The 12,886-nt window shown below is 43.1% G+C and overlaps 1 protein-coding gene across 29 annotated transcripts in view; it reads left to right on the forward strand.

The window, feature by feature from the left end:
- The first annotated feature begins 1,150 nt into the window (after positions 1-1,150).
- The window catches only part of adgrb2 (adhesion G protein-coupled receptor B2), a 256,669-nt gene continuing 244,933 nt past the window's right edge, over positions 1,151-12,886 (forward strand). For 9 of the 29 annotated variants that reach the window (XM_026156028.2, XM_080296642.1, XM_080296650.1 and 6 more), the window contains exon 1: positions 1,157-2,468. The gene's annotated coding sequence lies outside the window, so the exon portion shown is untranslated. Of the gene's footprint in view, positions 2,469-12,886 lie in introns of all 29 variants that reach the window. The other 20 variants (XM_026156033.2, XM_080296655.1, XM_080296653.1 and 17 more) reach the window with 6 other exon arrangements.

A 12,886-nucleotide genomic window follows, 5' to 3' on the forward strand; every position in this document is an offset into this window, starting at 1 on the left:
TTATTTTTCTCCCTGTCATTTGCAGCTCCGTTCAAGCTGTGAAAGTAAAGCGGTTCACATTTGTCTTCAGAGCCATGTGGTTCGTTATTACTCCTGACCTTCTCTCTGTTTGTCCACAGATGTCACACCTTGATATTGACTGTTACATAAAATAAAAGTGGAAAAAAAGGATTCATGAAAGGTTGGACTGTTTTTGGCTTGGTTGCATTATAACCGATTCAATCATTCAAATATGGCCAAACTGCATAACTATATCTGTCTGCAAGTGAAGCTGCACCCCAACGGCCTTTCCTCCAAAACCAAGTTGTCCAGACGCAGTGTCAGGAAGGTTACTTTTAAAATGTATTCCACTACAGATTACAGAATACATGCCCTAAAACGTATTCTGTAACGTATTCCGTTACGTTACTCAATGAGAGTAACGTATTCTGAATACGTTGGATTACTTAACATATTATCATGCATTTTATAACTACGTGAATGTACTATTGCTGTGTGATTTATTACTATTACTGAAGGTCCGCGACTCCGAACCGTAGTAAAGCGTCCTCTGGCTAATACGTCGGTTCCGTGTCAGGCTCGTAGCCGAAAAATAGCTTTACTTTGTTGTCTGGGTCAACTCTGCTTGCGAGAGACAGAGAGAGGCGTTGAAAGGCTGCTGCAATGGAACTTATTGTTTCGGAGGAAAACACGAACAAAGCGTACAGTCGAGTTTTAATAGCGTACTTACAACTGGGCTCGTCAGGCACTCTTCTTGGCTGCAGTGGTTATTATTATATTTACATGCTTCCAGCTCCCGTTTTTGCTCGATGACAGCTCGTACTTTTCCGCTCTCCTTTTTCTACCACCTCACGCTCACAGACACATAACGGGTATGGCAGTCCATTCTCACTGCTGCACGGATTACACTGCCCATGAGGCTACATTCTGCACTCTCCAGTCTCTAATCACATCATGTAAACTGCAGAGGACACTTCTATACACAAAACCACAAAACAGCAAACAACACAAAATGGAAATATTAAAAGAGTGTGTTTTTCTGTTGTTTATGTGATAGCCTTTTAGTTCCAGTATTGCAAGACTGGTTACAAACAAAAAAGTGATCGTGCTAAATCTATTCAGTGTTTTACAACATGTGAAACAGAAGGCATGAAGAGGTAACAAGGGTGTTGCATGTGGACTTAGCTGTGCAGTGTGTGGTTTTGCAGTAAAAGCTGCAAGTGCAGAGCAAATTTAGCGGAAATAACTGTTAACTGATCATCTCTGACTGTTTTTTGTTTGTTTCTTTTTGTTCCTGATCACGTGGGAGATGTTGCAGCAATATCAGTGAAAAATAAGTGTGAACTGTTACAAGCCAGAGAATTGTCTCAGCTTTATAAATATGGAGAATTATCCTTTTTTTAAAAAAAACTATGAATTTGAATAAATCTGGGCCCGTGCACATGCTGTATTTGGAAGCTGCGCGTGCTGACGTCATTACGGGTGATGCTACTGAGGCTAGGACGAGCAGGAAGGAGGGGAGAGAGAAGGGGGGGCGGGGGTGTTCCGCCGTGAACGCGCTTCGGATCCCCGGCGGAGGGCAGCGAGGGCGCGCATCTCTGTCCTCCGCTTGTGAAGCGACTGCAGGGGAGCCAGATGCCCGACTGTGAGCCGCTGCCTGTGGATACCCATCCTAAATGCCAGAGCAGGCAAGACTCGCAGACACGCTTTACTCCGTGACGGAGAAGAGGAGAGAATAGAGGCAGTTAAAGGAGTAAAAATTGTGTTTTGTTTTGTTTTTTTTTTTAATTTTCCATTTCTCCCCCCCGCCCCTCTCTTGTTTTTGCCCCTACTCGCTCTCCCAGCTTCAACCAAAAGAAGAGCTTCCTTGGACTTGGAGTACCGAGCATCAGTTGAAAATAAAGCCGCTATCCCACTCTGCCCCTGCTATTGCGGCGCTGTTAACTGTGAGCGCGTCCCCACACTGCTTTGGAATATACGCGTAAAACCATGGAGATTATATGACGTGGATTTATTTATTTTTTTAATACTACTATTATTATTATTTTAAATTTTCTAACAAAACTGGACACCTACAATAACGAAGTCCTTCTTCTTTCATTTCACCATCGCATTATTATTTTTTGCGTTGTTCTGTTCTGTTCTTTCATTTGATCTGTGGATGCTTTTTCTTTTAAATTGATCATTATTATTTCATGTCCGTAGCTATTCTTCTTTCTTTTTAATTGATCGAATCATTGATTTGTTTTCCACACTTATTGTTTCTGGGTTTGATTCGGACACGCCAAAGTGGGATGCCTCGCGGAGAACATTTGTTGGAAGAAGATTCCGCGCGGCTGCGAGGGTGAATGAATGATAGTATCCCCTCTCAGTCTGAGACGTGCCATGGATGGGAAACTTAATTTGTATCAGCGGAACCGATCGGGGAATAGCCGTCGCATCAAATAACTGCTGCTGACAGCGATCAGGTAACATGCTTTACCCACACAACTCAAAGCTTTTTTGAAAAAAAAAAAGGGGGGGGGGGTATACTGTTTCTTTGCGCCATCCACACTGCCGGTTTGTCTATTTATTTCATTCATGTCATCCATGCTGTGTGGAAGTCCGATTTTAATGACGCATATAGTCTAACGTTCAGGCTGCAGTACAGTTATTTTTCGCCCGTCCGGGGCAGTTTCACAAGACTGAGCTGTATGGACAGTTATCAGTGTTGGGTGGGGGGTGGGAAGGGGGGGGGGGGGGGTATGTGATCCGTGGACCTGAGCGAAAGTAGCGGTCACAGTAGGGGGGAAAAAATCCCCAAACACGCCTGAGCCGTTGAGTTAGATCCCATTAATAGAACTCTGCTTGAAAGCACAATCCTCCCTGAATGCCGAATCCCTCAGTGGGAGACGCTGAGAACTGTAAGTCTGTCTTTAAAACCCGCTGTCAGACCTGTAACTTTCCGCAGTGGCCGAAAGAAACACACGCTTGCACAGAGAGCACCGTGGGCACGTACAGGCAATTTTATTTCCAGCTTGCAACACACTGGTTCGCCTCTCGCTTTATTGATGCAGTCTCATCAGCACAACCCTTCATTCAACACCTCAACAAAAGAAAGAAGCGGTTTCTTTTGTGTGTGTGTGTGTGTGTTGGGGGGGGGGGGGGGGGGGGCGATGTTATTCTTAATTTAGATAAAGGTCCACACACCAGACCTCTTCCCACGTGCGGATCTCTCCTCGACGTTTCCACGAAAGGTTTAGGGATGCTTGCAACGATCGTCGGCCGGTCGCAGTATCTATATCTTTATGATCGAGGTACTGATGCTGAGCCCCTACCACCACCACCCCCCAGCGAGCTCTCTGCGTCTGGGTGAGTGGGTGCCTTCTCCGATTGAATGTTAAAGAGCCAGGATGTACTAAAGACGCCACTGATCGTGGGATTGAATAACCGAGGAGGGAGGGGGGGCTAACATCCGTACTGGCATCACAGCACGCAACAGAAAGCCCTTTGAACGCTTGCTTGATGAAACTCCTGGGTCTGATTATTTGATGGGGTGGGTGAAAAATGCATTCGTGGGAACCTCTTTGACTGTGCCGTGTGTCTGCCGCAGTGCCTCTCTCGGTCTAAGTCGGTGCTGTTTTCAGTGAAATAAGTGTGCCAGGGTTTAGTCGGAGAAAACGGCCCCACAGATGCCCCCCCTCCCACATTCGGTAGTGAGCAGGTGGCTCCGGTGACGCTGAGCGGGGATGACAAACGGGACGCGACAACGGGAGCGCAGAGGAGCCTCCGAGCTCTGCTCCCGTCTCTCTTATTTTCTACCCATCTGTTGAGCATGCATTGTGAGCGCTCTCTTCGCTCTCCACCTCAAACCCCGCATTTCCTGCCATTGGATCCTCTTTAATTTATGGAGTGTAGCACACGTGTTAGCGGCGATCTCGATTATTTTGCTTCCCCAAGTCGCCATCTGTGCGCCGTGTTAAACAATTCCCTCCATTGTTTTTTTGTTTTGTTTTGTTTTTTACTTTTCCCCCCACTGAGCCGAGACAAACTCTTGCTACGGCAGCCGGTGGGTGAACTGGTACATGCTATTTAACAGCGACAATGATTCATGTCTCTTTGGTTCTTGGCATCATTTAGAATCTGGATTAACAGGTCAGACATAGCCAGCAGTATCTCTGTCTTTCTGCTATGGGAGCTTGGTAATCATGTAATGGATTTGTTAGCGCAGGGAATCACTCTAAAACTTTACAGTAGGGGATACTGGATCTTCATTTGAAGAACCGTGTATGCTGCTGCTCTGCTTCCACCCTGTAAGTAGAGAGCAGTAAATAAGCACAAACTAGCTTCTTGTTTAATTTAAAGTCAGTGCTGCTACAATTGGTTATGGCTGATGTTGTCACCAATGGCAGTAGGCCTAGTAGGGCTGCTTTTAACCCAGATGAGCAACTCACAAATCATGGTTGATGCCCATCCTTTTTTTTAAACCCCAGCTGGTTAGAGGATAGAAGGAGGATAGCAAAGCCAAACCTTCTAAACCTGCTTATATTTATTAAATTTGTTGTTTTTTTTTCCACTGAGCACCATAAAATTTCCTAAGTAAAGCACTATACAAATACAGGCCGTTTACCATTTGCTTTTGATGGAAACTATAAAACAAGATATTCTTTGGATTATCCAGAGGGATTAAACTTCTGGAAGCAGATGTTGCTGTTTTCATTGTAATCTTTGCATTACCGTGAGCACCACAACAACAACAATAATGACAACTCCACCCCCAAAGAAACAAACAAAAAAAACCATTAAAACAAGCTGGCAACTCTCTGGGCTGGGAGGAGGCATAACTTTAATCCTGCTCAAATAAAAGTAAAGCCAACCCACTTACCACAGTAGTGACTGATAAAAATACATTTAGAGAGCAGCAGAAATAAGACTGAGAAATGGTTACTTTAGTTAGAGTAAATGTCTGAGGTATATATTGAACTTTAAAGTATTCGGCCATGAAAGAGTTTTATATTCAATCATACCAGTATCTTAGTTTCCTTGGAATCAAAACATATTCTTTACATCAGCACAACCTTTGTGATCATTTAGAATTCAGTGTCTAATTTATCATAAAAGTGCATGAGTTTTTTTCCATCTAAAATATTGAGTTTAGTTATGGAAGTTATGCAATAGCCATGATGTGCAGTGTATGCAATTTGCAGAACCTTTTCATGACTGTTTCAGCATCTCTTTGGCATCTCACTGTGTTTTCTAATGTTTTTGAGCTGTGTTGCTCAACAAGCAGCGTCTACACTCAGAGTTTCTCCGTCCCTTGCCAGACTGGTCAAGGCTGCTGCCCATGACAATCTCCAGAGTATCCTCTAGCTCTTTCAGGAAGAGCCTCCTTATGCAGAGCATCATCCAGGCTGGATTTTCCCATTCGTGCCCAGATCCGAAATGAGATCAAGTGTTTCATTCACAACAGCAGTGCAGCATGCTTGCAAATTTTAGCTCAAGCAAGGTGTAAATTGGTTCCCGGGAGGACAGAAATGGGGAATCTGAGAGATAATCACTTGTTGCGAGATTAAGAGTGTGGTTGCAGAATACTTCTCACTCTAAAAAGGAATGTAAATAATGTAAAGCCTTATAGTTAATATTAGTGAGAAATCATTAGCTTTACATCCTTGGCAATTACCTGTGGAGGGTGCCTTTAAAGCCTTATGGTCAAGCAGCAGAGAAGAAGAACCACTCTTTATTGGAAAATAAAATTATGAAACGGCCAATTTTGACCAAAGTGCAACAGGGAGGTTAAGCAGAACAGAGAAACGAGACGGCAAGTAATTACCGCGCCATCACTGAATGATCAACCCAGCAGCTGCTGGAAAGGCAACACAAATGACAGCGCGACGCATATCAGCTGAAGACGTATGAAAACCACCCAGCTCTGTGGCAGTTTTATAAGACCTGCAAATGTGATACTAATAACATCTTCAATATCCACCCACATGTCATGCACTAACGCTGGCAGCACTAAATCCACCCCCCCCCCCCACCTCACCCCAACCCACCTGCCACCCCCCTCATTTTCTCACACGCACACACAGTCACTGCACACTGTAACCTCTCTCTCACCTATCTGTCTCCACGTTTCACGTCTCACTTTTGCTCAAATGACTCGGATAGGCAAGCGTTCAAGAGCATACATCAAAACCAACAAACACATACACAGTATGAAAACTGATGGTGGCACGTCAAGCTGTGTGTGCATGCTGTTTAAATAGTACATATGGACTAGGGGGCCACACGACAGCTTGATCTTTCCTGGATCACTGCACCCTGGCTGAGCCATTGTTCCTCTGACACCCCCCTTACATACACAAACACACGTTCCCTCTCCTGCGCCGGCCTTTCCCTAACGAGCTTCCTGTTCTGTTCTCCTCCTTCCACCATTCCTCCTTATGTTCTAGCCCTATCCATCCATTGTACCGTTTCTCTAATTGACTACCGGGGTCCTTATTACCTCTCTGGATCTGTACAGTTAGGCTGGGATTGATAGAAGAGGACAGCTGTGCCCAGCTTCAAAATTCTATAGCAGTACGGTCATATTCACTTGTTAAGTAACGCACCAATATCCAGGCTGAAGACTTTTTTTAATCGTGCCATGTAGAAACCGCTGTCAGCTCCCTGCAAATCAGTCATCATCAGCTCAGGCCATTGCTCAGCAAGGGAGAAAGGGCTAATGAGGAGAAAAAACCCAAGAAATAATCATAAAATGTATAGAATGGGCTCAAGAGTCGGTCGGAGAGATAACCAGAGTAAGTTGCTCAGGAAGAACTGGGGGGAAAAAGGAGATGAAGCAGTCTGCATCTGCTTTCTTTGCCTCCTCGTCCTTCTCCTCCACGTCACACATCGTACACTCCTACTTCGAGTGCTCTGCCATGCTCCATTTGGAGTCACAGATGCCTCTGTCACTGGGGCAGCATTCGTTTGGCGCAGCCCCTGGGTGACTGTGTCAATATTTGTAGTGAGTGCCATTTTGGTTTGGGGCGCCTCTATAAGCATGACTGGGCTTGGGCGAGGCTAAAGCTAAAGGAAAATCAACAGGAAGCCAAAAAGAAAAGAAAAAACAGGCCCTATAGACTCACTACATACAATTAATTAAGCCTTTTGGCAGGGAAAAGCTAAAGGATGGGCCTCCTTGGGAACAGATAGGTAGGTTTGGGTTGGGGGGGCTGTAAAAAACCCCCAAAACAAATTAATTGCCTTGAATCACTGAGATAATTCACATCTCTGATTAATATTGATCGCACAAGGGATAAGAAACTGCCACAATACGACCGCAGAGAACAGTTAATTTGCTGAGATTCCGTGTTAGTAACTCTTTGTGCAAAGATGAAAAAGGAATCTTTGCAGGGCAGTGACTGCACAATTTGAGGTTCTTACTTGGTGCTCATTAAGCTGTGTGTTTGTGACTAACTGCTTCCCAACAGTAATATTTGCCTTTTTATGTAATGTTTTTTTCATAATGTGTGGCCCTTGGGATGGAGAAAGAGCAAGAGCTGGCAGATCGTATTGATTCAGAGCATCTAAAGCTGCAGTTTTATAGCGCTTTACAGGAGGGCCCGCAAGGATTTCCTCAAGTTCATGATTGCTTTTACTCAGCATCATACATCACAAATCTCATATTTTTTTCCATCCCGACCCACCTCTGCAACCCTGTTACAGCCCTCCATTTGTCTCCCTCTCCTTGTCTTTGCAACATTACCATGCAGACACTTCAACACACCTTCTTTTAACCTTTTACTTACCTGTATTATGTAATGTGAAATGTCTAAGTCACCATTTTTCAAAGAAATGTACACACACACACACACAAAGTGGCTGCCCTTTGCAGCTCACACACAGAGGGGGTCTAGTTCCACTGCGTAACTCCGCGTTCAGAGGGCGCAGACTCCTCTGCCCCAGCACATTGGCCTCATCATCAGCAGAGTGGCTCTCTGTTGCACCCATCCCCCCCTCCGTTCCTGCTCTATACAGGGGAGGATATTTTGTGTTTGCAAGCCAACAAGTCGAATGCTCTGCTCTGCCGGAGCAGAAGAAAAGAGCCTTGGTATTGTGGGATCTGATGTGTTAATGTGTGCCAACCTGCTCTACCTCTGGAGCCACAGCCATACAGTTAATATATTTGTGTCAAGGTGTTGATTTGTACAGAATTTCTTGATGCAAAGAATGCTTCCTATATTTCCTACCTCTTAGTAGCTCAAAGAAATGGTTCTTGAAGTGAGATCTGGGGATCCTCATAGGGCCTCATTAAGTTGCAACTATGGACCAAAATTTGTCCTCAGGTGCTAGCAAACAAATCCAGTCAATGCATTAATGCTGTTAAACTAAGTCCACATATATTATCTGTAAAGTCAAAGTCAATTTAAATGTATGTCACTTTTAACAAAATTAAAATTTAAATGTGTTTCTGTTTTCATGAAAGTTCTGAAATAACTAGACTAAAAAGCTTTAGTGGACATATTTTTGAGCAGCTCCTTGAATCTTTTTTTCCTCTGTAAGGTTCTCCAGCCACAGATTTGAGAACTGCTGTTCCAAAAAAACGGTGATTGAAATCTCTTATCTGAATAGTCATATCTTATAAAATACATTTTTTTTATTTGCTCCTGCTGAGAAAAAAAATCTGACAGACATTCAGCGCTAACACGCTGTGATTTTATACGTTGCCACTTTTCATGTTTCATTAGTCCTGTGCAAGGGCTGTTTGCTGCATGTGTGATTATGCATGAGACGTGTCAGTGTGCATGTGTGCGTCTGTGTGAGTGCACAGAGCACCTCCTCAGGTTCCAGTGGCTTGTCAAAGCTGCAGCTTGTGCATTTTTGGAGGAAGCAAAGTGGACAGGTGGAATTCCAGCCCAGCGGCAAGCTGGATAGACTCACGCTGTGACAGGTGTGGGCATTGACAGGGCAGAGTTGCCATGGAGATGATTAGCCGAATCCCAGTGGTATGGACCCATCATCGTGTTTTCCATTCATGTTAAAATGTTAAAATGGAGCCTAATCGAGGGTGATAGTGCGTCTCTTTGTGAGTTTGCAATGCAAAGATAGAGGCATGATTAAGCGAGAGAGAGAGGGGGAGAGAACTAATTCTGCTATGATCTAAAAGATATGCACAAGGTGTCCTGTGGTGTTGGTGATGTGCTGCATCAGGTGTATGATAATGGTGAGATCGGTCTTTTACTTCCATCTTATCACAAATGTATGACTGAAAAGATCTCCCCTGGTGCCACATATAAATGCATTCAACTTTGTTTTGCTTTTGTTTTGTTTTGGGGGGGTTTATGCGTGAGGTTACTGTGAATGAGCAACTTAATCTAAACCTAACCAAACAGCTTTTGGTACCTTACCTAGCAAGCAACTGCTAAAGTACAAAGCAAGTGAAGACAAAACAGGGCAAGGGTGGAAACACAAAGTTGAACAGAACTTGAACCACGGTCTTCTAGCCGATTCAGCGCTTTCCAACCTCCAGAACCAGACTTTGTCGTTCCTATCTCTTTGCCTCTATGCCTGATGCTGGAGGGCAGCCAATGCATGTCTCTAAGACATATGACAGAGCATAAGTCATATGTCATTAAAGAAAAAAAACTGAGTCGCAAGTGGTGGAATCTTGTGAAAAAGCAATTCTGCAATATAATACAACACCTAAATCTAAACTGTCATCACCGATGTAACATACACAGAAACACCAGCCTTACAGGGAGTGCAGAATTATTAGGCAAATGAGTATTTTGTCCACATCATCCTCTTCATGCATGTTGTCTTACTCCAAGCTGTATAGGCTCGAACGCCTACTACCAATTAAGCATATTAGGTGATGTGCATCTCTGTAATGAGAAGGGGTGTGGTCTAATGACATCAACACCCTATATCAGGTGTGCATAATTATTAGGCAACATCCTTTCCTTTGGCAAAATGGGTCAAAAGAAGGACTTGACAGGCTCAGAAAAGTCAAAAATAGTGAGATATCTTGCAGAGGGATGCAGCAGTCTCAAAATTGCAAAGCTTCTGAAGCGTGATCATCGAACAATCAAGCGTTTCATTCAAAATAGTCAACAGGGTCGCAAGAAGTGTGTGGAAAAACCAAGGCACAAAATAACTGCCCATGAACTGAGAAAAGTCAAGCGTGCAGCTGCCAAGATGCCACTTGCCACCAGTTTGGCCATATTTCAGAGCTGCAACATCACTGGAGTGCCCAAAAGCACAAGGTGTGCAATACTCAGAGACATGGCCAAGGTAAGAAAGGCTGAAAGACGACCACCACTGAACAAGACACACAAGCTGAAACGTCAAGACTGGGCCAAGAAATATCTCAAGACTGGTTTTTCTAAGGTTTTATGGACTGATGAAATGAGAGTGAGTCTTGATGGGCCAGATGGATGGGCCCGTGGCTGGATTGGTAAAGGGCAGAGAGCTCCAGTCCGACTCAGACGCCAGCAAGGTGGAGGTGGAGTACTGGTTTGGGCTGGTATCATCAAAGATGAGCTTGTGGGGCCTTTTCGGGTTGAGGATGGAGTCAAGCTCAACTCCCAGTCCTACTGCCAGTTTCTGGAAGACACCTTCTTCAAGCAGTGGTACAGGAAGAAGTCTGCATCCTTCAAGAAAAACATGATTTTTATGCAGGACAATGCTCCATCACACGCGTCCAAGTACTCCACAATGTGGCTGGCAAGAAAGGGTATAAAAGAAGAAAAACTAATGACATGGCCTCCTTGTTCACCTGATCTGAACCCCATTGAGAACCTGTGGTCCATCATCAAATGTGAGATTTACAAGGAGGGAAAACAGTACACCTCTCTGAACAGTGTCTGGGAGGCTGTGGTTGCTGCTGCACGCAATGTTGATGGTGAACAGATCAAAACACTGACAGAATCCATGGATGGCAGGCTTTTGAGTGTCCTTGCAAAGAAAGGTGGCTATATTGGTCACTGATTTGTTTTTGTTTTGTTTTTGAATGTCAGAAATGTATATTTGTGAATGTGGAGATGTTATATTGGTGTCACTGGTAAAAATAAATAATTGAAATGGGTATATATTTGTTTTTTGTTAAGTTGCCTAATAATTATGCACAGTAATAGTCACCTGCACACACAGATATCCCCCTAAAATAGCTAAAACTAAAAAAAAACTAAAAACTACTTCCAAAAACATTCAGCTTTGATATAAGTGAGTTTTTTGGGTTCATTGAGAACATGGTTGTTGTTCAATAATAAAATTATTCCTCAAAAATACAACTTGCCTAATAATTCTGCACTCCCTGTATTTTTAGTCCACGCTGTTATTATACCCTGCAAAGTCTAAAATATTCTTCTACTTGTTGCACATAGATTTATAGTCTCCGTCATAAATTTACTGTGTCTAATTTAATTTTAGATATTTCATTACTTTGAGTTGTTTTTTTTTTAACTGCCTTTAACTTAAAAGTAAATTGCTTGCACTCGTAGCCCCAAAGCTCAGAGCTCAAAGCAGTCAAAGTTTCCAAAATCTTCTCATCTTATATAATGAGATGTGAGGTTTGCCAGTTTTTATTTGGAAGGCATTAACATCAATTGGACTAATAAGCACATTTTAATATTTCACATAAAAATATTCTTTATGACCAGATCGCTTTTCTATTTTTGACTGCTTTTGAGTCTGTATTCACCTCTCCCCAATTCTAGATATGGTGGACTCCAGTCATGCCCCCAGTGCATTCCATTGGTATATTCCAAGTGATAAGAGACCTGCTTGAGGTGACATTACACAGAATATATGTAATAGCTCCTGCCAGTTTTCATCTACTTCACCAGAATTTCAATCTCGGACTCATATAGAGGTCTTACAGGTTATATAAGTAGTGCAGAGTGGCAGTGAGTGGGGTGATGTGATTTTGTGCAGTGGAGTACCTTTTGGGGAGGCTTTGGCTTTCTAAGCGCATTTGGTTTTTCTTGTGATTTGCTTTGTCTTTTGGCCACTTACATCAAGTGTGCATGTCCCAAAATGGCAGTACAGACGCTAAAACAGCAGAAAGTGACTGTGTTTGTGACGCTTGTTTGTGACAGTTCAGACTGACTAAATCCAGGCTTTACAAGGAGCTCCTGTTGTTTCTCTCATTTCCCTTCAGACCCGCATCTTTTGTCGCTGTCTCTGCACATTCATCTTGGGGAGTCAGATACTACTTTACAGCTTGGGGTAACTACAAAATTGTGCTCAAGTTAAAACATGTTCACCCTGAGTTGACAAGTCTTTGTTTCAGGTTTGTTGACTTTGTGCGCTTTTGTGTTGCCTTTAAATTTCACTTTGTGTTGTATAACACAGCTGAAGTGCGGCATTGTTTGCCTTGGCGAGAACTGAAGCAACTTTTTCTCCCAGGATGAGTGGAGAATAAGTGGGAGCAGCAGCTGTGCAGGGAGTGAATACAAAATATTTTGAGCACACTGCGTACTTCTTTGCTCTTTGTACTCAGAAAAACCATAGGCTGTATGTGGAAGATGGCCATAGCTACAAGTTTATGCACTTGCACTTTAAAAACTTTGAGTTGAGCATTTTGATCATCTTGTCTTTGTTTTACTCTAAAACCACATGAGTCGAGATGATCTTACCATAAAATCATGTGTTTTCACACACTCGGAGTTTGAATCACACGATATTCAAACCATCATTTTCTATTTTATCATCTCAAAATGGAACCACGATCTATAATAAACTGCTCTGTTTATTAAAAAATACTTGAAAATGATCATCAAACAAGGAACATTTTGATTGAAGTATTACATCAAATAAGATGCAAGCTCTTTTTCTACTCCTTATACGCCAAAAAAATTTCTGCAACAAGTCACCTCCTGCTGGCCATTAACAAGAATGAAGGTTTAACGTATTCTGTACT

Source organism: Astatotilapia calliptera, chromosome 22, assembly GCF_964374335.1.
Source record: "Astatotilapia calliptera chromosome 22, fAstCal68.1, whole genome shotgun sequence".
NCBI lineage: Eukaryota > Metazoa > Chordata > Actinopteri > Cichliformes > Cichlidae > Astatotilapia > Astatotilapia calliptera.